Source organism: Oncorhynchus keta, chromosome 18 (genome assembly GCF_023373465.1).
Source record: "Oncorhynchus keta strain PuntledgeMale-10-30-2019 chromosome 18, Oket_V2, whole genome shotgun sequence".
NCBI classification, from domain to species: domain Eukaryota; kingdom Metazoa; phylum Chordata; class Actinopteri; order Salmoniformes; family Salmonidae; genus Oncorhynchus; species Oncorhynchus keta.
This window is the reverse complement of record NC_068438.1, coordinates 9,729,607-9,750,576: the sequence shown is the minus strand read 5'-3', so window position 1 is coordinate 9,750,576 and position 20,970 is coordinate 9,729,607. Positions and strand designations below refer to the sequence as shown.

Here is a 20,970-nt window from a genome sequence, read left to right as displayed (position 1 = left end):
CAAAACATTTTGGGACTGTATCAACAGTGAACTAATGACAAAAATTACCAAAATATTGTTTTTTTGAGTGGAGTTTTCCTTATCAGGTAAGAGATCTCCAAGGAACCTTAAGAGCTGAGGAAGAACCATTTAAGAACCTTTATTGTTTTTCAGTGTAGGGAAAGGGGAGGGGTTACTTAAAAACAAAAAAACATGGTATAGTTTTTTCCAAGACCCAGAGTTCTCTCTGAATAAAATGATTACTGCTTGTTCTTATCTGCTCTGGAGATTCTAATGTGAAACATGACACTAATTATTTTACGTGCTTGGTAAGCTAGTTGTTGAAGGAACATGTTCTCCTAGATAGCATTCATCACATCAGAAGACAATGAAAAAACTTATCAGCATTTTAACTTCCATCTTGAGAAAAAAGTTGTTCAGAGGGATAGGAATTTGGACACCGGTAATGTTAAGTAACAAGAACAGCCACATCTGAATTGTTGCGTCACTTGTTCTTGAAATGACAAACAGCAGAGGACAAAATTACATGGCCGCTTCCACTGACACTGTTCCCCCCAAACTTCTCAAAATATCGGCCTAACTACAGCCTCTGTCGGAGGCCTGTAATTTCCTCCACTGAAACAGGCCTAGAGCTAGTGACTGGCAGCTGTGTGTGTTCCCTAGCATGTGCTCGGACTCATCCAGGTAACCTATGCAATCCCTCCTCAGGGATGTTCAGCTGACATTTTAAAATCCAAAAACCCTTCCAGCAGCTCACTCACCTTATTACTCCAGCCAAACTGTCACACCTCGGCTGTTGCTACAAGTCTGACGTGATGACTGGTTTCCCACGGCAGGTGTCTGACAGGGTGATTAGTCAAAGGGCCAATCCCTGGCTTCCCAGGCTGAGAGCTGACCTGTGCTGCGAAAGCGGGTGTGTCTGTGTAAACCTCTGGGTACAGTAGTCACCCGAGGGCTGCCACTCAGTCACACATCATAGTGCGGATGGAGCTCTGTGCAGTTAAACAGCTACGGGTCAATGCCAATGACCAGGCAAGGGTAATTAAGAGTAACATGAGCCTGCTCTCCTCTGGGCCCGGACAGTGCTAGCTGCTAGTGGTAACAAGGCTCACAGGGCCAAGCAGGGGCTAAAAACCACCGCAGTGTATATGTAAGTCATTGGGATGCGTGTGGCTTTGGCTGGGCCCCGGGCCTAATCTACGGGCTTGCTCCAGTCAAGCACTTTCAGCTGTGGTGGAGATGGAGCGTGTGTTTTTTCCCCTCCACTCTGCGGCTGGTGGTTTACGTTTGGCAATGCTGGCTGCAGAGACGCTGGCTGTAGTCCTGTGATATTTCAACATAGTGGAATGAATGATATTCTAACTCCGGGGGCCAGAGATTCCTCTCTTTAATCACCATTCCTGCTGTTCATTTTGATCTCGCTCTGTACTTTGAGGTGCATATTAAAAAGCTATATCTAAGACCATATGGACCTGTTAGAGTAGTATTGTTGCATGGTGAAATATGTAGCCTTTCCTCTCCTTCAACGCCTGTCCTGTACAATTCTCCTACCCTCTTTCCTCCTTAGCTATTCAGCAGCTTCAGCGCAAGCAGGTCAGTCGTTGAAACAATCCTAAACCATATTACGACTTCTGTTTGGCTTCCCTCTCCTGACCTAGAATGGAATGCAGGATTCTCTGGCTAGTTTTGACTATTGGGCTTGAAAGCCTCTACATGGTTAAAGCGCCAGTCACCCATCAGACATCTGAAGACCGCCTCTGGCCCAGCTTCCTGCTAGCTTCCTGTTTCTACCCAAGATTCACTGGAGTGGAGCGTCATGGGATGGTATTACATATCAGCTATATCTGAACTCCAGAATGTTCTGTGGAATCACTTAGTTTTTAGCTGTCTGCTGCAAATTCCGTCTGGTCGTCAGAGTCAGACTGGGTCGGATGCGTCAATGTGACCTGCTGGGCCTTCAACAGTAATGATATGGGAAACAGTTCCACATGGCTGTAGTGTGTGATTACTCTCTCCTCTTCCATCCTATCATCTCTTCCCTCTGCTCAAACCTTCTCCAACCTATCTCCTGATTCTGCCTCCTCAACCCTCCTCTCCTCCCTTTCTGCATCCTTTGACTCTCTATGTCCCCTATCTTCCAGGCCGGCTCGGTCCTCCCCTCCCGCTCCGTGGCTCGACGACTCATTGCGAGCTCACAGAACAGGGCTCCGGGCAGCCGAGCGGAAATGGAGGAAAACTCGCCTCCCTGCGGACCTGGCATCCTTTCGCTCCTCCTCTCTACATTTTCCTCCTCTGTCTCTGCTGCTAAAGCCACTTTCTACCACTCTAAATTCCAAGCATCTGCCTCTAACCCTAGGAAGCTCTTTGCCACCTTCTCCTCCCTCCTGAATCCTCCTCCCCCCCTCCTCCCTCTCTGCAGATGACTTCGTCAACCATTTTGAAAAGAAGGTCGACGACATCCGATCCTCGTTGCTAAGTCAAACGACACCGCTGGTTCTGCTCACACTGCCCTACCCGGTGCTCTGACCTCTTTCTCCCTCTCTCTCCAGATGAAATCTCGCGTCTTGTGACGGCCGGCCGCCCAACAACCTGCCCGCTCGACCCTATCCCCTCCTCTCTTCTCCAGACTATTTCCGGAGACCTTCTCCCTTACCTCACCTCGCTCATCAACTCATCCCTGACCGCTGGCTACGTCCTTCCGTCTTCAAGAGAGCGAGAGTTGCACCCCTTCTGAAAAACCTACACTCGATCCCTCCGATGTCAACAACTACAGACCAGTATCCCTTCTTTCTTTTCTCTCCAAAACTCTTGAACGTGCCGTCCTTGGCCAGCTCTCCCGCTATCTCTCTCAGAATGACCTTCTTGATCCAAATCAGTCAGGTTTCAAGACTAGTCATTCAACTGAGACTGCTCTTCTCTGTATCACGGAGGCGCTCCGCACTGCTAAAGCTAACTCTCTCTCCTCTGCTCTCATCCTTCTAGACCTATCGGCTGCCTTCGATACTGTGAACCATCAGATCCTCCTCTCCACCCTCTCCGAGTTGGGCATCTCCGGCGCAGCCCACGCTGGGATTGCGTCCTACCTGACAGGTCGCTCCTACCAGGTGGCGTGGCGAGAATCTGTCTCCTCTCCACGCGCTCTCACCACTGGTGTCCCCAGGGCTCTGTTCTAGGCCCTCTCCTATTCTTGCTATACACCAAGTCACTTGGCTCTGTCATAACCTCACATGGTCTCTCCTATCATTGCTATGCAGACGACACACAATTAATCTTCTCCTTTCCTCCTTCTGATGACCAGGTGGTGAATCGCATCTCTGCATTTCTGGCAGACATATCAGTGTGGATGACGGATCACCACCTCAAGCTGAACCTCGGCAAGACGGAGCTGCTCTTCCTCCCGGGAAGGACTGCCCGTTCCATGATCTCGCCATCACGGTTGACAACTCCATTGTGTCCTCCTCCCAGAGCGCTAAGAACCTTGGCGTGATCCTGGACAACACCCTGTCGTTCTCAACTAACATCAAGGCGGTGGCCCGTTCCTGTAGGTTCATGCTCTACAACATCCGCAGAGTACGACCCTGCCTCACACAGGAAGCGGCGCAGGTCCTAATCCAGGCACTTGTCATCTCCCGTCTGGATTACTGCAACTCGCTGTTGGCTGGGCTCCCTGCCTGTGCCATTAAACCCCTACAACTCATCCAGAACGCCGCAGCCCGTCTGGTGTTCAACCTTCCCAAGTTCTCTCACGTCACCCCGCTCCTCCGCTCTCTCCACTGGCTTCCAGTTGAAGCTCGCATCCGCTACAAGACCATGGTGCTTGCTTACGGAGCTGTGAGGGGAACGGCACCTCAGTACCTCCAGGCTCTGATCAGGCCCTACACCCAAACAAGGGCACTGCGTTCATCCACCTCTGGCCTGCTCGCCTCCCTACCACTGAGGAAGTACAGTTCCCGCTCAGCCCAGTCAAAACTGTTCGCTGCTCTGGCTCCCCAATGGTGGGACACACTCCCTCACGACGCCAGGACAGCGGAGTCAATCACCACCTTCCGGAGACACCTGAAACCCCACCTCTTTAAGGAATACCTAGGATAGGATAAAGTAATCCTTCTCACCCCCCTTAAAAGATTTAGATGCACTATTGTAAAGTGGCTGTTCCACTGGATGTCATAAGCTGAATGCACCAATTTGTAAGTCGCTCTGGATAAGAGCGTCTGCTAAATGACTTAAATGTAAATGTAAATTATTATCAATGAAAAAGTATAGGATTATTGGTATTGCAATAGTAAATCAAAGACGGTATTTGATGACATAACAGATCAAGGAGCACAGAATATGGTCATCATGTGGAACTACAGTAGTTTGAGCTGAGCTTATTTTATTGACAAAGCACTGTAATCATTTGACATTCTGTGACTCTTAGCGTGGGTATCCGCTCCAATGTGTTACTGGCTCCTCATTTGAACGGAAATGAAAAAATGTCTCATCTGTGGCACCAAAGACTCACATGAACGGAGCAAACATGACATTTCTCTTTATCTTCCCAAAATAAACCTTGTGCCCATGCAGACTGGTAAACTCCTGGTCAGTCTGATCCTTTTCAAAGCAGGTATGCTGTTTGTTTGTGTTGAAGTCAGATGTGCCTTTGGAATGTCTTACACTTCCCCTCCTCGACCCTTTCTCCCCACACTCTCATTATGCTTAGTGGGTCTCAGGGCCATTGCACGTGTTTGTGTTCAGTTGTGCATGACTGAATGTGCTTGAGTGTCTACGCGCATACAGTGTACAGTACGACAGAGTGTGCAAATATGGACCTCTTAAAACGTGGGTCTTTTGTAACACAATGTTTCATTGTGTAACGTTCGTCGTTGGAATGAGGTGAGGACCAAAGCGCAGCGTGGTACGTGTTCATCATATATTTAATAAACCGAGAACACTAAACAAAATAACAAAAGGGGAAACGAAACGAAACAGTTCTGAAAGGTGACATACACATAACAGTACATAATCACCCACAACTCAAAGGCTGAAACCGGGCCACCTAAGTATGGTTCTCAATCAGGGACAACGATTCACAGCTGCCTCTGATTGAGAACCATGCCAGGCCAAACACAGATATCCCAAATCATATTTAAAAAGAACATAGACAACCCACCCAACTCACGCCCTGACGATACTAAAACAAAGACATAACAAAAGAACTAAGGTCAGAATGGGACACATTGGAGATCTTTAAAGCATTCCAATGAGTGTGTAGTTCTGTGCATGTGCACACACAACAACAGTGGCTTGGCTCTGGATACCAAACCAACTTATGTCTCAGAATGTGTGGCTTCTGTACACTTGAGCAAGATCCTTCACCAGCACTATAGACCCCCCAAAATTCTGGGTTGTGCTGCAAAACTGCACACTATTGTTTGGGGAAAATCATGGCAATTTAGGGATATTTAGGGATATGAGGCAATTTAAGCTATGTGGGAATTTCAAATGTGTTAAAATTCTCATGTAGAATGAAAAGCTCATATGATTAACAATACATTTTCATCAGATTTCTATTTATTTTGTATCAGAGTACATCAGTTGACTATGGGAAGGGTATGAGTGAGGACTCACAGCGTTTCACCTAGCTTATGTTGCTATGTCTGAACCGTGACTGACTCACACCGTATTAGGGCGATTTTGCTAGTATAGGCTTTTAATGTGGTTCAGGGGTAGATTCTCTAAAACGATGTTGGAGGCGGCTTATGGTAGAGAAATGAACATTCAATTTTCTGGTAACAGCTCTGTTGGACAATCATGCAGTCAGCCTGCTCCCTCAAAACATGTGACATCTGTGGCACTGCACATTTTAGGATGACCTTTTATTGTCCACAGCACAAAGTTCACCTGTGTAATGATCATGCTGTTTAATCAGCTTCTTGATATTCCATACTTGTCAGGTGGGTGGATTATCTTGGCAAAGGCAAAATGCTCACTAACAGGGATGTAAACAGATTTGTGCTAAAAATGTGAGAGAATAAGCTTTTTGTGCTTATGGAACATTTCTGGGACCTTTATTTCAGCTCATGAAACATGGGGCCAACACTTTACATGTTGTGTTCATATTCTTATAGTTAAGGACCTAATGAATTGATTTCAATTAACTGATTTCCTCATATGAAATGTAACTCAGTAAAATCTTTGAAATTGTTGCATGTTGTGTTTATATTTTTATTCAGTATATACTGTATATAGTGTTTATTTACAGTCGGGCCTCAACTTACTATTGAGAGTAAAAATAGTCGCTAACAGTCATTCAATTAACAATGTTTTGATTGGTAGTTAGTCTAGCCAGCCTAAACAACTGTACTTTCCCTCTTTTCAACGCTTTCCTGTCAATATTCTTTCATAAACCGAATCAGAATTGTTGGGGCAAATGCCAGCTTGCCACACATTTGCCGGTGGCCCTGCTGTGCCGATCTCTGCAACATGGATAGATAGAAATCACCACATACATACGCTACAAATATAGAAACATATCCTATATGCATGTTCTATTATCTCAACATTTCAAGTTAGTATTTTGAAATGTTAAGTTAGTGTCTAAAAATGTCAACTTAATATGGCACATTTTTTTGTTAGCATCTGGAAATGTTGAGATAGTATCTGGAAATGTTGAGTTAGTATCTAAAAAAAATGTAGATAGCATCTCAAGATTTTTCGATAGTATCTTGACTTTTGAGACGGTATTGATATTTTTTTTTGTTTTCGTGGGCGGAATGGGCTTGCCTAGCCAGGAGTTCTTCCAGGACCTGATTAGAAAAAATGACCTGATTGGAAAACATTTACATTTACATTTAAGTCATTTAGCAGACGCTCTTATCCAGAGCGACTTACAAATCGGTGCATTCACCTTATGACATCCAGTGGAACAGCCACTTTACAATAGTGCATCTAAATCTTTTAAGGGGGGGGGGGGTGGTGAGAAGGATTACTTTATCCTATCCTAGGTATTCCTTAAAGAGGTGGGGTTTCAGGTGTCTCCGGAAGGTGGTGATTGACTCCGCTGTCCTGGCGTCGTGAGGGAGTTTGTTCCACCATTGGGGGGCCAGAGCAGCGAACAGTTTTGACTGGGCTGAGCGGGAACTGTACTTCCTCAGTGGTAGGGAGGCGAGCAGGCCAGAGGTGGATGAACGCAGTGCCCTTGTTTGGGTGTAGGGCCTGATCAGAGCCTGGAGGTACTGAGGTGCCGTTCCCCTCACAGCTCCGTAGGCAAGCACCATGGTCTTGTAGCGGATGCGAGCTTCAACTGGAAGCCAGTGGAGAGAGCGGAGGAGCGGGGTGACGTGAGAGAACTTAGGAAGGTTGAACACCAGACGGGCTGCGGCGTTCTGGATGAGTTGTAGGGGTTTAATGGCACAGGCAGGGAGCCCAGCCAACAGCGAGTTGCAGTAATCCAGACGGGAGATGACAAGTGCCTGGATTAGGACCTGCGCCGCTTCCTGTGTGAGGCAGGGTCGTACTCTGCGGATGTTGTAGAGCATGAACCTACAGGAACGGGCCACCGCCTTGATGTTAGTTGAGAACGACAGGGTGTTGTCCAGGATCACGCCAAGGTTCTTAGCGCTCTGGGAGGAGGACACAATGGAGTTGTCAACCGTGATGGCGAGATCATGGAACGGGCAGCTCCGTCTTGCCGAGGTTCAGCTTGAGGTGGTGATCCGTCATCCACACTGATATGTCTGCCAGACATGCAGAGATGCGATTCGCCACCTGGTCATCAGAAGGGGGAAAGGAGAAGATTAATTGTGTGTCGTCTGCATAGCAATGATAGGAGAGACCATGTGAGGTTATGACAGAGCCAAGTGACTTGGTGTATAGCGAGAATAGGAGAGGGCCTAGAACAGAGCCCTGGGGGACACCAGTGGTGAGAGCGCGTGGTGAGGAGACAGATTCTCGCCACGCCACCTGGTAGGAGCGACCTGTCAGGTAGGACGCAATCCAAGCGTGGGCCGCGCCGGAGATGCCCAACTCGGAGAGGGTGGAGAGGAGGATCTGATGGTTCACAGTATCGAAGGCAGCCGATAGGTCTATCAGTGTATCAGTGTTCTGTTACTTGTCATGTGTTGTGTTTCCTTGTGGACCCCCTGGAAGAGTAGCTGCTGCAAAAGCTAACAGCAATTTTGCAATCCAATTTAAACAAATACACATATTATATTATAAATAACCTATTATATTGAAACATTACATTCTAAAAATGTTTTACAGCAGATTTATTACTATGTCATAATACCCTTCAACCAAGGCCCAGAGTTTTACCTGGTTAGGTTAGCCTACCAGATCAGGAAAATCTCTTGGCCACATCACAGAAAAACAACAATTTGAGATAATATCACAAAATTCTGACTTACATAAATGTCTCTCCATTTTTTTGCGCCTGAGTATTTTTCTCCGTTCATACAGGAGTAATAAAGCCCTAGTGCACTAATTTTGTGGGTTTTTTTTTTAATACATATCTTTTTATATGAATTATTTGTGTATTGTGATGTATCAGGGCCCAGTACCCTTAATTACCGCGGCTATTCACACAGGCCTACTGTTAGACACTATAATACTAATAGTGTATGTGTAATGTAGTACTGGTAATCAGATACGTTCGCGACGCCTTTTCAAGGAGGAAAGAAAAGGAAAACCATATACGTGCATGAGTTTTCAGAGGCGGTGGGAAATCGGTCTTTTCCTCGGACTCTGGGGGCACTTTTATCAAGTGCTGGGTGATATACGTTGGGGAGACCTAGAGCTGCATTGATGTGTCACATTTTCCCAGGATTGTCATACAATTGCGTACGCTCGCATGATGTGAAACCGTTACTTTGTGACGATGATCGATCAGGTGAAATAGTGATTCAAGCCAAAGGGGATGGTTCCTGGCGTCAAGTAACAAGCGAGGCTTGTGCCAAGAAGGGGGAAGATCAAGAATTGAAAGCGGGGTTTCATTTCTCGTTTTTGGGGGGTCTTGTGTGCCGAAGACACCGAAATCAAACTGTTTTCCTGTGAGAGAAAGGCGTTATCCACCCCAAAGCGTCCGGACTGTGTGATAAATCAACAACATAGTAGAGTGACAAGGCACAGGTTGAGTCAAAGGAGTTTATCGGAGTGCGGTTGGAAGAGGAACACTGATCAAGACAACAGCACAGCAGCATATGTTTTCATGTCTCCTCTCAAAACACCTGTAAAGGTAAGTTTATGCTCTCTATAATAATGTATTATTAGATGATAATGCCAAGTGATTTATTTCGTTTCACCTCACTGAATGACAGCGTCGCATGATTAACACCCCTGGACAAACCTATGATAAAAACATGTTTATGTTTTTTGTTTCTCTGTTTTATATATAGCTATGTGCATACTCTATCCTCTCAATCTACATACTTTAAGCTATGTAGGCGTATTGTTTCATATTGATAATGGCACGTGTTTGTCTGCCACAAAGTGAATGGGGATAGCCTTTGTATAGTAGATAAGACACAGACAATGCCGTATATGTATTACTGATCATATAAACGATTTACTGGTGTAATAATAACAAACTTTCTGAGCCTGTCAAACAAAACGAATAAATGTGACTGATCATTTTGCGGCCGGGTTGAGTCATTGATAGCATATTCTAATGAGTACGCAGAGACGTGATCAAAAACCCACAGTTGAATCAAAAATGATTTATTTGGCCACAGTAACATTTCTGTAGTTATTCACCATAATCTTCACCACAATTTAAAGTGTTTAATAGAGTATTTATTTGCAGGTTTTGAAAGCCTGTCCCCGGCGCTCTTGCCAAAACCGCACTGTAGCCTACAGTACTGCATGCAAGGGAATGTCCAAGATCTCACTCAGAGATGCTGAAGCAATGTTTTCATTGCAGACTTTTTGGTCTGGTTTCCTGGACTATAGATTAAGCCTATAGTCCTGGACTGAAAAGCATGTTCCTTAAAGTAGCTCAGGAGGGCCCTTCTTGCTCAAACAACATGAAGTTCTCCGGCAAATCAGCTGGAAAGTAATCTATCCAGAGTGGACAAATAAAACATCTCAGTATCCCTTATGATCTTAATTAAAGCCATAAAGATTCTCTTAAATTACTAGAGGGGCTGTGTCATAATATAACGGGGCAAAAATGTCAGCCATCTTGTTCAGGGAGAAATCCAAAACCAGTCTCATTGCAAATGAATGGCAGTAGAGGCTTTTGTGATGCATTTCCTGCTTTTATTTATGCAGGAAAATAAAAGTAAGGCATGTGATGTATCAGAAATTGTGTGATAGAACTATAGCCAACCTAAAATTTTGTCATATAATTATGAATACAGTTTATACAGTTGTTATACCAATTTTCTGTATAAATAGCCTCTAAAATATATAGCATAGCATTGCTGGATGCTTGTTTCTGCTTGTCTTGAAGGGCATTCTAAAGTGGCCGTTATTTCCCTATAACAGATGGTATATTAGCACGGTATAATTCAATGGCTGTAGTTCATTCATACTGTACATGTTCTATGTTAGAGCTGCTTTTGAAAGCAAAAGTCAAATTTAAAACGTTATTGGCATTGTTGAATTCGATTTTCATAATACTGAGCTAGGACTGAGGATTTGGTAAGCTAAACAATCAAGTCTATTTGTTTGGTTACCAAGCCAACTACTGTAGCTATCTAGTAAACTTGCCTTCTACTTCAGTGGGTGTTGGACACATTTCTACCTGTCCTCCCCTTGTTCGGGCTGCGTTCGGCGGTCACCGGTTTTCTAGCCATCGCCGCTCCATTTTTTATGTATCCATTTGTTTTGTCTTGTTCCCTGAACACCTGGTTTTCATTCCCCAATCAATCTACATGTATGTATTCCTCTGTTCCCCATCGTGTCTTTGTGTAAGATTGTATGTGTTACGTGTATTTTGTCTATTGGTGTTTTTGTTACGCCCCAGACATCTGTCTATGTTCCGTGTTTTGGGCACGTTGTTTGTGCTTTTGATATTTTACCGGAATAAAGTGTGCGCCTGTTCACTTCACTCTGCTCTCCTGCACCTGACTTCGCCTCCAGTACACATCAAGTGACACTACCGGCAAGTGAACAAATATCTAGCTGCAAATGTGTTAAATTATAGCCATGGTATAAAAGGGATAAACAGTTTAGCGCTCTATATGTGTTCTTTGGAAAATAATGCAACTCTTTGGAAGGTTAGTTCCACTCCCCTAGCAAGTCGTTGAACACACCTTCCACGTCGTTCATTCTTTTCCATAGAGCGCATAGCCCCTCGTTGATTATCCCGTACGTAAACAGACCACAGATGTCTCAAATGTTGTTTTATTGGAAAGCTGTGAGTCCTATTATATGATACAACATCACTGCTTGTTACATTTGTGACTTGTTTAAGTCCTCAACTGAATTGAGTCAGAGTATGGCTGTGGAGATTGACTGCATTGTTTAAATAGAATGTAGGCATATTGGCAGTTGATTTGAAAAATGTATCATTCCTCTAAAACTTTCAGTCTAGCTAACACACATACAGTGCAGAACTTTTATTCATATTCATTGTTTTACACAATATCTTATAGCAGCACTGGAAAACCATGGTTGACCAACTCCCTGACCAACATGGCTGACCTTGGGACCATCATGAGAAGGTTCATGGCCATTCTAGTATTCTAATTCCTAATTGAGCACCCCTCCCATTCACTCTCTTGGCCCTTGACAGCATATTAGTCATGGGAGAGATCATGGCAGAAAAAGAGAGTGACGATTGTATTTGTGTAGTAATAGTTTAATTTGAAACAATCACAGTCATCCCTGGGTATATTTTCAGTTGAAGCCGGAAGTTTACATACACCTTAGCCAAATATATTTAAACTTTTCACAATTCCTGACATTTAATTCTAGATAAAATTCCCTGTTTTAGGTCAGTTAGGATCACCACTTTATTTTAAGCATGTGAAATGTCAGAATAATAGTAGAGAGAATTATTTATTTCAGCTTTTATTTCTTTCATCACATTACCAGTGGGTCAGGAGTTTACATAGACTCCATTAGTATTTGGTAGCATTGCCTTTAAATTGTTTAACTTGGGTCAGATGTTTCGGGTAGCCTTCCACAACTCTCCCACAATAAATTGCTCCTGACAGAGCTGGTGTAACTGAGTCAGGTTTGTCGGCTTTTTCAGTTCTGACCACAAATGTTCTATAGGATTGAGGTCAGGGCTTTGTTATGGTCACTCCAATACCTTGACAGTTGTCCTTAAGCCATTTGCCACAACTTTGGGGGTATGCTTGTGGTCATTGTCAATTTGGAAGAACCATTTTCAACCCAGCTTTAACTTCCTGACTGATGTCTTGAGATGATGCATCACTATATCCACAGAATTTTCCTACCTCATGATGCCATCTATTTTGTGAAGTGCACCAGTCCCTCCTGCAGCAAAGCACCCCCACAACTTGATGCTGCCACCCCGTGCTTCACGGTTGGGATGGTGTTCTTCAGCTTTGCAAGCCTCCCCCTTTTTCCTCCAAACCTAATGATGGTCATTATGGCCAAACAGTTCTATTTTTGTTTCATCAGACCAGAGGATATTTCTCCAAAATGTATTATCTTTGTCCCCATATGCAATTGAAAACCGTAGTCTGGCTTTTTTTATGGCGGTTTTGGAGCAGTGGCTTCTTCCTTGTTGAGCGGCCTTTCAGGTTATGTCGATATAGGACTTGTTTTACTGTTGATATAGATACTTTTGTACCTGTTTTCTACAGCATCTTCACGAGGTACTTTGCTGTTGTTCTGGGATTGCTTTGCCCTTTTCGCACCAAAGTACGTTCATCTCTAGGAGACAGAACGTGTTTCCTTCCTGAGCGGTATGACGGCTGCGTGGTCCTACGGTGTTTATATACTTGCGTACTATTGTTTGTACAGATGAACGTGGTACCTTCAGCCATTTGGAAATTACTCCCAAGGATGAACCAGACTTGTGGATGTCACGCCCTGACCATAGAGAGCCCTTGGTTCTCTATGGTGTAGTAGGTCAAGGCATGACTATGGGGTGTTCTAGGTTATATATTTCTATGTTGGTGCTCTTGGTATGGTTCCCAATTCGAGGCAGCTGACTTATTGTTGTCTCTAATTGGAGATCATACTTAAGGGTTCTCTGTTCCCACCTGCTTTGTGGGATATTGTTTTTTGAGAGAGTGCATGTTGCACCTCAGTACTGCACGGTCATTGTTTGTTTTAAGTTTCACTTAACCTGTTGCAACGAGCAATCCCGTATCCGGGAGCATAATTATAGCCTCAAGCTCATTACCATAACGCAACGTTAACTATTCATGGAAATCGCAAATGAAATGAAATAAATATATTGGCACACAAGCTTAGCCTTTTGTTAACAACACTGTCATCTCAGATTTTCAAAAAATGCTTTTCAACCATAGCTACACAAGCATTTGTGTAAGAGTATTGATAGCTAGCATAGCATTAAGCCTAGCATTCAGCAGGCAACATTTTCACAAAAACAAGAAAAGCATTCAAATAAAATCATTTACCTTTGAAGAACTTCGGATGTTTTCAATGAGGAGACTCTCAGTTAGATAGCAAATGTTCAGTTTTTCCAAAAAGATTATTTGTGTAGGAGAAATCGCTCCGTTTTGTTCATCACGTTTGGCTAAGAAAAAAACCTGAAAATTCAGTCATTACAACGCAAACTTTTTTCCAAATTAACTCCATAATATCGACAGAAACATGGCAAACATTGTTTAGAATCAATCCTCAAGGTGTTTTTCACATATCTATTCGATGATAAATCACTCGTTGCAGTTTGTTTTCTCCTCTGTTCAAAATGGAAAAATGCACGCACCTGGAGATTACGCAATAGTTTCGACGGAGGACACCGAGCGGACACCTGGTAAATGTAGTCTCTTATGGTCAATTTTCCAATGATATGCCTACAAATACGTCACAATGCTGCAAACACCTTGGGGAAACGACAGAACGTGTAGGCTCATTCCTTGCGCATTCACAGCCATATAAGGAGACATTGGAACACAGCGCCTCCAAAATCTGGCTCACTTCCTGTATGAAATTTCATATTGGTTTCGCCTAGGCATTAGTTCTATGGCACTCACAGACAATATCTTCTGTTTTCTTCTGTGCCTGCTCCCCGCACTCGCTCTGATGTGTGTGTCACCAGTCCGGTGCCACCTGTACCGGCTCCACGCATTAGGGCTCCAGTGCGCATTCACAGTCCAGAGCTGCCGGCGACGGTTCACAGTCCAGAGCTGCCGGCGACAGTTCCCAGTCCAGAGCTTCCGGAGACGGTTCCCAGTCCAGAGCTTCCGGCGACAGTTCCCAGTCCAGAGCTCCCGGATACGGTTCCCAGTCCAGAGCTTCCGGAGACGGTTCCCAGTCCAGAGCTTCCGGCGACAGTTCCCAGTCCAGAGCTTCCGGCGACGGCCCCCAGTCCGGAATCTCCAGCAATGGTCCACAGTCCGGAATGTCCAGGCACGGCGTCCAGTCCCGCTCCAGGGCAGGAGCCTTTCTTTGCGACGGTGCCCAGTCCAGTCACGGCGTCCAGTCCTGCTTCATGGCGGGAGCCTTCTTCTGCGCCAGTGCCCAATCCAGGCACAACGTCCAGTCCAGCTCCAGGGCAGGAGCCTTCCTCTGCGCCGGTGGCCAGTCCAGGCACGGCGTCCAGTACAGCTCCAGGGCGGGAGCCTTCCTCTGCGCCGGTGGCCAGTCCAGGCACAGTGTCCAGTCCTGCTCCATGGCCGGAGCCCTCCTTTGCGCCGGTGCCCAGTCCAGGCACGGTGTCCAGTCCCGCTCCAGGGCAGGAGCCTTCCTCTGTGCCGGTGGCCAGTCCAGGCCCGGTGTCTAGTCCCGCTCCATGGCGGGTGCCTAAATATGCACCGGTGGCCAGTCCAGGCATGGTGTCCAGTCCTGCTCCATGGCCGGAGCCCTCCTTTGCGCCGGTGCCCAGTCCAGGCACGGCGTCCAGTCCCGCTCCAAGGCCGGAGCCTTACTCTGCGCCGGTGCACAGTCCAGGCACGGCGTCCAACCCAGCTCCATGGCCAGATCCATCCTTTGCGCCGATGCCCAGTCCAGGCACGGAGTTCAGCCCGCGTCATGGCCGGATCCAGGATCTGAACGGGGGCTACGACCGACCTGCACCGGAGCCGCCACCGACACTAATCACCCCCCCCCCCACCCTCCCCAGTTGGTTTCAGGTTTTGTGGCCTGAGTCCACACCTTTGGTGGGGGGGGGTGTCACCTGACCATAGAGAGCCCCTGGTTCTCTATGGTGTAATAGGTCAGGGCGTGACTAGGGGGTGTTCTAGGTTATATATTTCTATGTTGGTGCTCTTGGTATGGTTCCCAATTAGAGGCAGCTGACTTTCGTTGTCTCTAATTGGTGATCATACTTAAGGGTTCTCTGTTCCCACCTGCTTTGTGGGATATTGTTTTTTGAGAGAGTGCATGTTGCACCTCAGTACTGCACGGTCATTGTTTGTTTCTAGGTTTGTTTTAAGTTTCACTTAATAAAGATGTGGAACTCCAATCACGCTGCGCCTTGGTCCGTCTCTCCACACGATCGTGACAGTGGAGGTCAACAATTTTTGTTCTGAGGTCTTGGCTGATTTCTTTTGATTTTCCCATGATGTCAAGCAAAGAGGCACCGAGTTTGAAGGTAGGCCTTGAAATACATCCACAGGTACACCTCCAATTGACTCAAATGATGTCAATTAGCCCATCAGAAGCTTCTAAAGCCATTAATTAATTTTCTGGAATTTTCCAAGCTGTTTAAAGGCACAGTCAATTTAGTGTATGTAAACTTCTGACCCACTGGAATTGTGATACAGTGAATTATAAGTGAAATAATCTGTCTGTAAACAATTGTTGGAAAAATGACTTGTATCATGCACAAAGTAGATGTCCTAACCGACTTGCCAAAACTATAGCTTGTTAACAAGAAACTTGTGGAGTGGTTGAAAAACAAGTTTGAATGACTCCAACCTAAGTGTATGTAAACTTCTGACTTCAACTTTATAGTCAAGGTGGATAAATTCATATCAGCCCGGTCTTTAGCAGGGATCAACTGGTTGGAGCTATTTTCAAAGAACATCCCTCCTTCAATGTCACTCACTGCCAATATAAACGGACAAGTCATCCCCTGCAAACATGTTGTGTGCATATGCACCTATTCAATAGCAAACACAGATTATTCACTGGCACTGAACTGAACTGGAATAGAGTTACTTGTCTTCTTTGACAAGCCTTCTGAAGATCTTCGTTGGACGCTTTCCAAACGCGTAATTCATCATTATTCTCTTGTCCAACACAGTCCGGACGAGACGAGCATTCGAGTCAAGTGGCAAACACTTGACAGGCAAGGCCTTTGGTGTGGCAATCTTAATAATTCCTCTCTCACAGCAAATCATCTATGAAAACACGCAGTGAACTGTGTTTTTTGTGTCTCTTACTTATTTTGAACATGGCCATGTAGCGCGATCGTACACATCATCTTGGGAGCTGGGCTGCAGCCGGAGTCTTGGGGGAGAAAGGGTTTTGTTTGGCTATTTGCACCATATCAAAGGGAAGAAAGGGAATAGGAGTTGGTCATGGAATTTGAACGGAGCAACAGGAAGCGTCCCAAACCCTCCCTCTCTGCCCTGAGTTTTTAGGCCCCTGCAGTCTGGAGCTTACATGCAGATAAGTCCTGTTTGCTTTCAAAGCTGGCATTCCGTTCCTTCCTCAGCCCAGTTCCAGCCTTTTTGAAATAGAAAACAGCCCCCTCTCTTTCAGCAACTTGTCCTGTCTTCGTTCCCCCTGACTCCCTAACTTCAGGAGTGTGAGCCCCTTCCCCCAAATGCTCAGAGGGAATAGGCGTAATCCCTGTATCCTCCTGGAGCACAGGTCTCCAGCTCCAGGAATGTGGAGGAGTTTGGACTGATGAGCTTCCCAGCTCTGTGCAACTGGGTCCCCCAGCAGAAGCAAAGAGACAGCCAGCAAAAACCAGCAATGCACATCTGATTATACAGCACAGTCAGAAACCTGCACACAACAATGTACTCTTAGTTTGGCCTCTAGATATGTATAAATTCAGTGATGTATGGAAACAAAAGTATGAGTGTGTTTTATTGGTGTATGTGGGTTTGCCTGCATATGATGAAAGTATATGTCTTTGAATGGCAAGATATGGTGATCTGTATTTTGCTCTTATGTCCTTTGAAGCAGACACACACGGCTCTGATTTGACGGTCACTTTTTAGGACTCTCTACATCCTAAATTAACAATAATTGTAGAGCATTTGGCTGGGGCAGAGAAAGAGCTACCATATTCCTCTGAGAAGAGCAGCCTCTACGCTGCTCAGAATTTAGCGGCGACAGTGAGAGAACGGGATACCACAATATTACGGACCTCACAGCTCACTTAGTGGCCTGTGGAGGAACAAGACCCTGGAAGCGTTTCAAAAGGCAAGAGAGGGAAAGAGAGAGGGTGGAGAGACATTTTTCTCCTCTCCTCTTTCTCCTCTACTCTTTCTCCCCTCCTCTCCTTTTTCTCCTCTTTCTCCTCTCAGCTCCTTTTCATCTTCTCCTCTCTTCTTTCTCCTCTATCTCCCATCCTCCCCCCTTTCTCCTCTTTCTCTTTCTCCTCTCCTCTCCTTTTCACCTCTCTTTCTCATCTCCTCTTTCTCCTGTCCTCTCCTTTTTCATCTCTCTTCTCCTCTCCTTTTTCTCTTCTCATCTCCTTTTTCTCCTCTCTCCTCTCCTCTCCTCTTTCTCTTCTCATCTCCTTTTCTCCTCTCCTCTTTCTTCTCTCCTCTACTCTTTCTCTTCTCGTCTTTCTCCTCTCCTCTCCTTTTTCTCCTCTCCTCTCCTTTTTCTCCTTTCCTCTCCTTTTTCTCCTCTCCTCTTCTCTCCTCTCTCTTTTCTCCTCCTCTCCTCTTTCTTCTCTCCTCTACTCTTTCTCTTCTCGTCTTTCTCCTCTCCTCTCCTTTTCTCCTTTCCTCTCCTTTTTCTCCTCTCCTCTCCTTTTCTCCTCTCCTCTTTCTTCTCTCCTCTACTCTTTCTCTTCTCGTCTTTCTCCCTCTCCTCTCCTCTTTTTCTCCTTTCTTTCTCCTCTTTCTCCTCTCTCTCTCCCTTTCTCCTCTCCTCTTTCTTTTTCTCTCTTTTTCTCTACTCTTTCTCTTCTCGTCTTTCTCCTCTTTCCCTCTCCTTTTTCTCCTCATCTCCTCTTTTTTTTCTCCTTTCCTCTCCTTCTCTCTCTTTTTCTCCTCTTCTCAACTTCTCCTCTCTCTTTTTCTCCTTCTCTCCTCTTCTCTCTTTCTCCTCTCCTTTCTCCTCTTTTCTCTCGTCTTTCTCCTCTCCTGTCCTTTTTCTCCTTTCCTCTCCTCTTTCTCCTCTCCTCTCCTTTTTCTCCTTTCCTCTCCTTTTTCTCCTCTCCTTTTTCTCCTCTCCTCTTTCTTCTCTACTCTTTCTCTTCTCGTCTTTCTCCTCTCCTCTCCTTTTTCTCCTTTCCTCTCCTCTTTCTCCTCTCCTCTCCTTTTTCTCCTTTCTTCTCCTTTTTCTCCTCTCCTTTTTCTCCTCTCTCCTTTTTCTCCTCTCCTTTTTCTTCTCTCCTCTCTTTCTCTTCTTTCTCCTTTCTCTTTCCCTCTCCTCTTTCTCCTTTTTTCTCTCTCTTCTCTCCTTTTTCTCCTTTCCTCTCCTCTTTCTCCTTTCTCCTCTCCTTTTTCTCCTCTTCCTCTCCTCTTTCTCCTCTCCTTTTTCTCTTTCCCTCTCCTTTTTCTCCTCTCCTTTTTCTTCTCTCTCCTCTTTCTTCTTTCTCCTCTGTTTCTTTCTCTTCTCCTTTCTCCTCTCCTCTCCTTTTTCTCATTTCCTCTCTCTCTTTCTCCTCTCCTCCTCCTTTTCCTCCCTTCCTCTCCTCTTTCTCCTCTCCTCTCCTTTTTCTCCTTTCCTCTCCTCTTTCTCTTTCTCCTCTCCTTTTTCTCCTTTCCTCTTTCTCCTCTTTCTCCTCTCTTTCTCTCCTTTTCTCCTTTTTCCTCTCCTCTTTCTTTCTCCTCTCCTCTCCTTTTCTCCTTTCCTCTCCTCTTTCTCCTCCTCTTTCTCTCCTTCCTCTTTCTCCTCTCCTTTTCCTCCTCTCCTCTCCTTTTTTCTCCTCTCCTTTTTCTCCTCTCTTTCTCTCTCTTTCTTTCTCCTCTCTCCTCTTTCTTTCCTCCTCTTTTCTCCCTCTCTCTTTCTTTCTCAACTTTTTCTCCTCTCCTTTCTCCTCTCTATCTTCTCCTCCTTCGTCTTTCTCCTTTCGTCTTTCCCCTCTCCTCTTTCTCCTTTCCTCTTTCTCCTCTCTTCTTTCTCCTTTCTTTTTTCTCCTCTCCTCTTTCTCCTCTTTCTCCTCCTCTCTTCTTTATCCTCTTCATCAACTTCTCCTCTCCTCTTTCGTCTTTCCCCTCTCCTCTTTCTCCTTTCATCTTTCCCCTCTCCTCTTTCTCCTCTCCTCTTTCTCCTCTCTTCTTTCTCCTTTCGTCTTTTCCCTCTCCTCTTTCTCCTCTCCTCTTTCTCCTCTCTTCTTTCTCCTCTTTCTCCTCTCTTCTTTCTCCTTTCGTCTTCCCCTCTCGTCTTTCCCCTCTCGTCTTTCCCCTCTCTTCTTTCTCCTCTCTTCTTTCTCCTTTCCTCTTTCTCCTTTCTCCTTTCCCCTCTCCTCTTTCTCCTCTCTTCTTTCTCCTTTCCTCTTTCTCCTTTCCTCTTTCCCCTCTCGTCTTTCCCCTCTCGTCTTTCCCCTCTCGTCTTTCCCATCTCGTCTTTCCCATCGCGTCTTTCCCCTCTCGTCTTTCCCCTCTCGTCTTTCCCCTCTCCTCTTTCTCCTCTCGTCTTTCTCCTTTCCTCTTTCTCCTCTCCTCTTTCTCCTTTCGTCTTTCCCCTCTCCTCTTTCTCCTCTCCTATTTCTCCTCTCCTGTTTCTCCTCTCCTTTCTCCTCTCTTCTTTCTCCTCTCTCTCCTGTTTGTCATTTCTTCTCCTCTTTCTACTCCTCTCCTCTTTCTCCTCTCTTCTTTCTCTTCTCCTCCTTCTCCTCTCTTCTTTCTCCTCTATCTCCCGTCCTCCCACCTTTCTCCTCTTTCTCTTTCTCCTCTACTTTTTCTCATCTCCTCTTTCTCCTGTCCTCTCATTTTTCATCTCTCTTCTCCTCTCCTCTTTCTCTTCTCATCTCCTTTGTCTCCTCACCTCTCCTCTCCTCTTTCTCTTCTCCTTTTCTCCTCTCCTCTTTCTTCTCTCCTCTACTCTTTCTCCTCTCGGCTTTCTCCTCTCCTCTCCTTTTCCCCCTCTCCTCTCCTCTCCTCTTTCTCCTCTCCTTTTTCTCCTCTCATCTCATCTCCTTTTTCTCCTCTCCTTTTTCTCCTCTCTTCTTTCTCCTCTTTCTCAACTTCTCCTTTCCTCTTTCTCCTTTCGTCTTTCCCCTCTCCTCTTTCTCCTTTCGTCTTTCCCCTCTCCTCTTTCCCCTCTCCTCTTTCTCCTCTCTTCTTTATCCTTTCCTCTTTCTCCTCTCTTCTTTCTCCTCTCTTCTTTCTCCTCTCTTCTTTCTCCTCTTTCTCAACTTCTCCTCTTTCGTCTTTCCCCTCTCCTCTTTCTCCTTTCGTCTTTCTCCTCTCTTCTTTCTCCTTTCGTCTTTTCCCTCTCCCCTTTCTCCTCTCCCCTTTCTCCTCTCGTCTTTCCCCTCTCGTCTTTCCCCTCTCGTCTTTCCCCTCTCCTTTTTCTCCTTTCCTCTTTCTCCTTTCCTCTTTCTCCTCTCTTCTTTCTCCTTTCGTCTTTCCCCTCTCCTCTTTCCCCTCTCCTCTTTCCCCTCTCGTCTTTCTCCTCTCCTCTTTCTCCTCTCTTCTTTCTCCTCTTTCTCCTCTCTTCTTTCTCCTTTCGTCTTTCCCCTCTCCTCTTTCCCCTCTCGTCTTTCCCCTCGCCTCTTTCTCCTCTCGTCTTTCTCCTCTCCTCTTT

The 20,970-nt window shown here is 45.6% G+C and overlaps 1 protein-coding gene across 1 annotated transcript in view; it reads left to right on the top strand.

Annotated features, from left to right (window-relative positions):
- The first annotated feature begins 8,689 nt into the window (after nucleotides 1-8,689).
- Nucleotides 8,690-20,970, top strand: part of LOC118397212 (pleckstrin homology domain-containing family G member 3-like) — a 65,502-nt gene continuing 53,221 nt past the window's right edge. The window contains exon 1 of the mRNA XM_052467363.1: nucleotides 8,690-9,214. The gene's annotated coding sequence lies outside the window, so the exon portion shown is untranslated. The remainder of the gene's footprint in view (nucleotides 9,215-20,970) is intronic.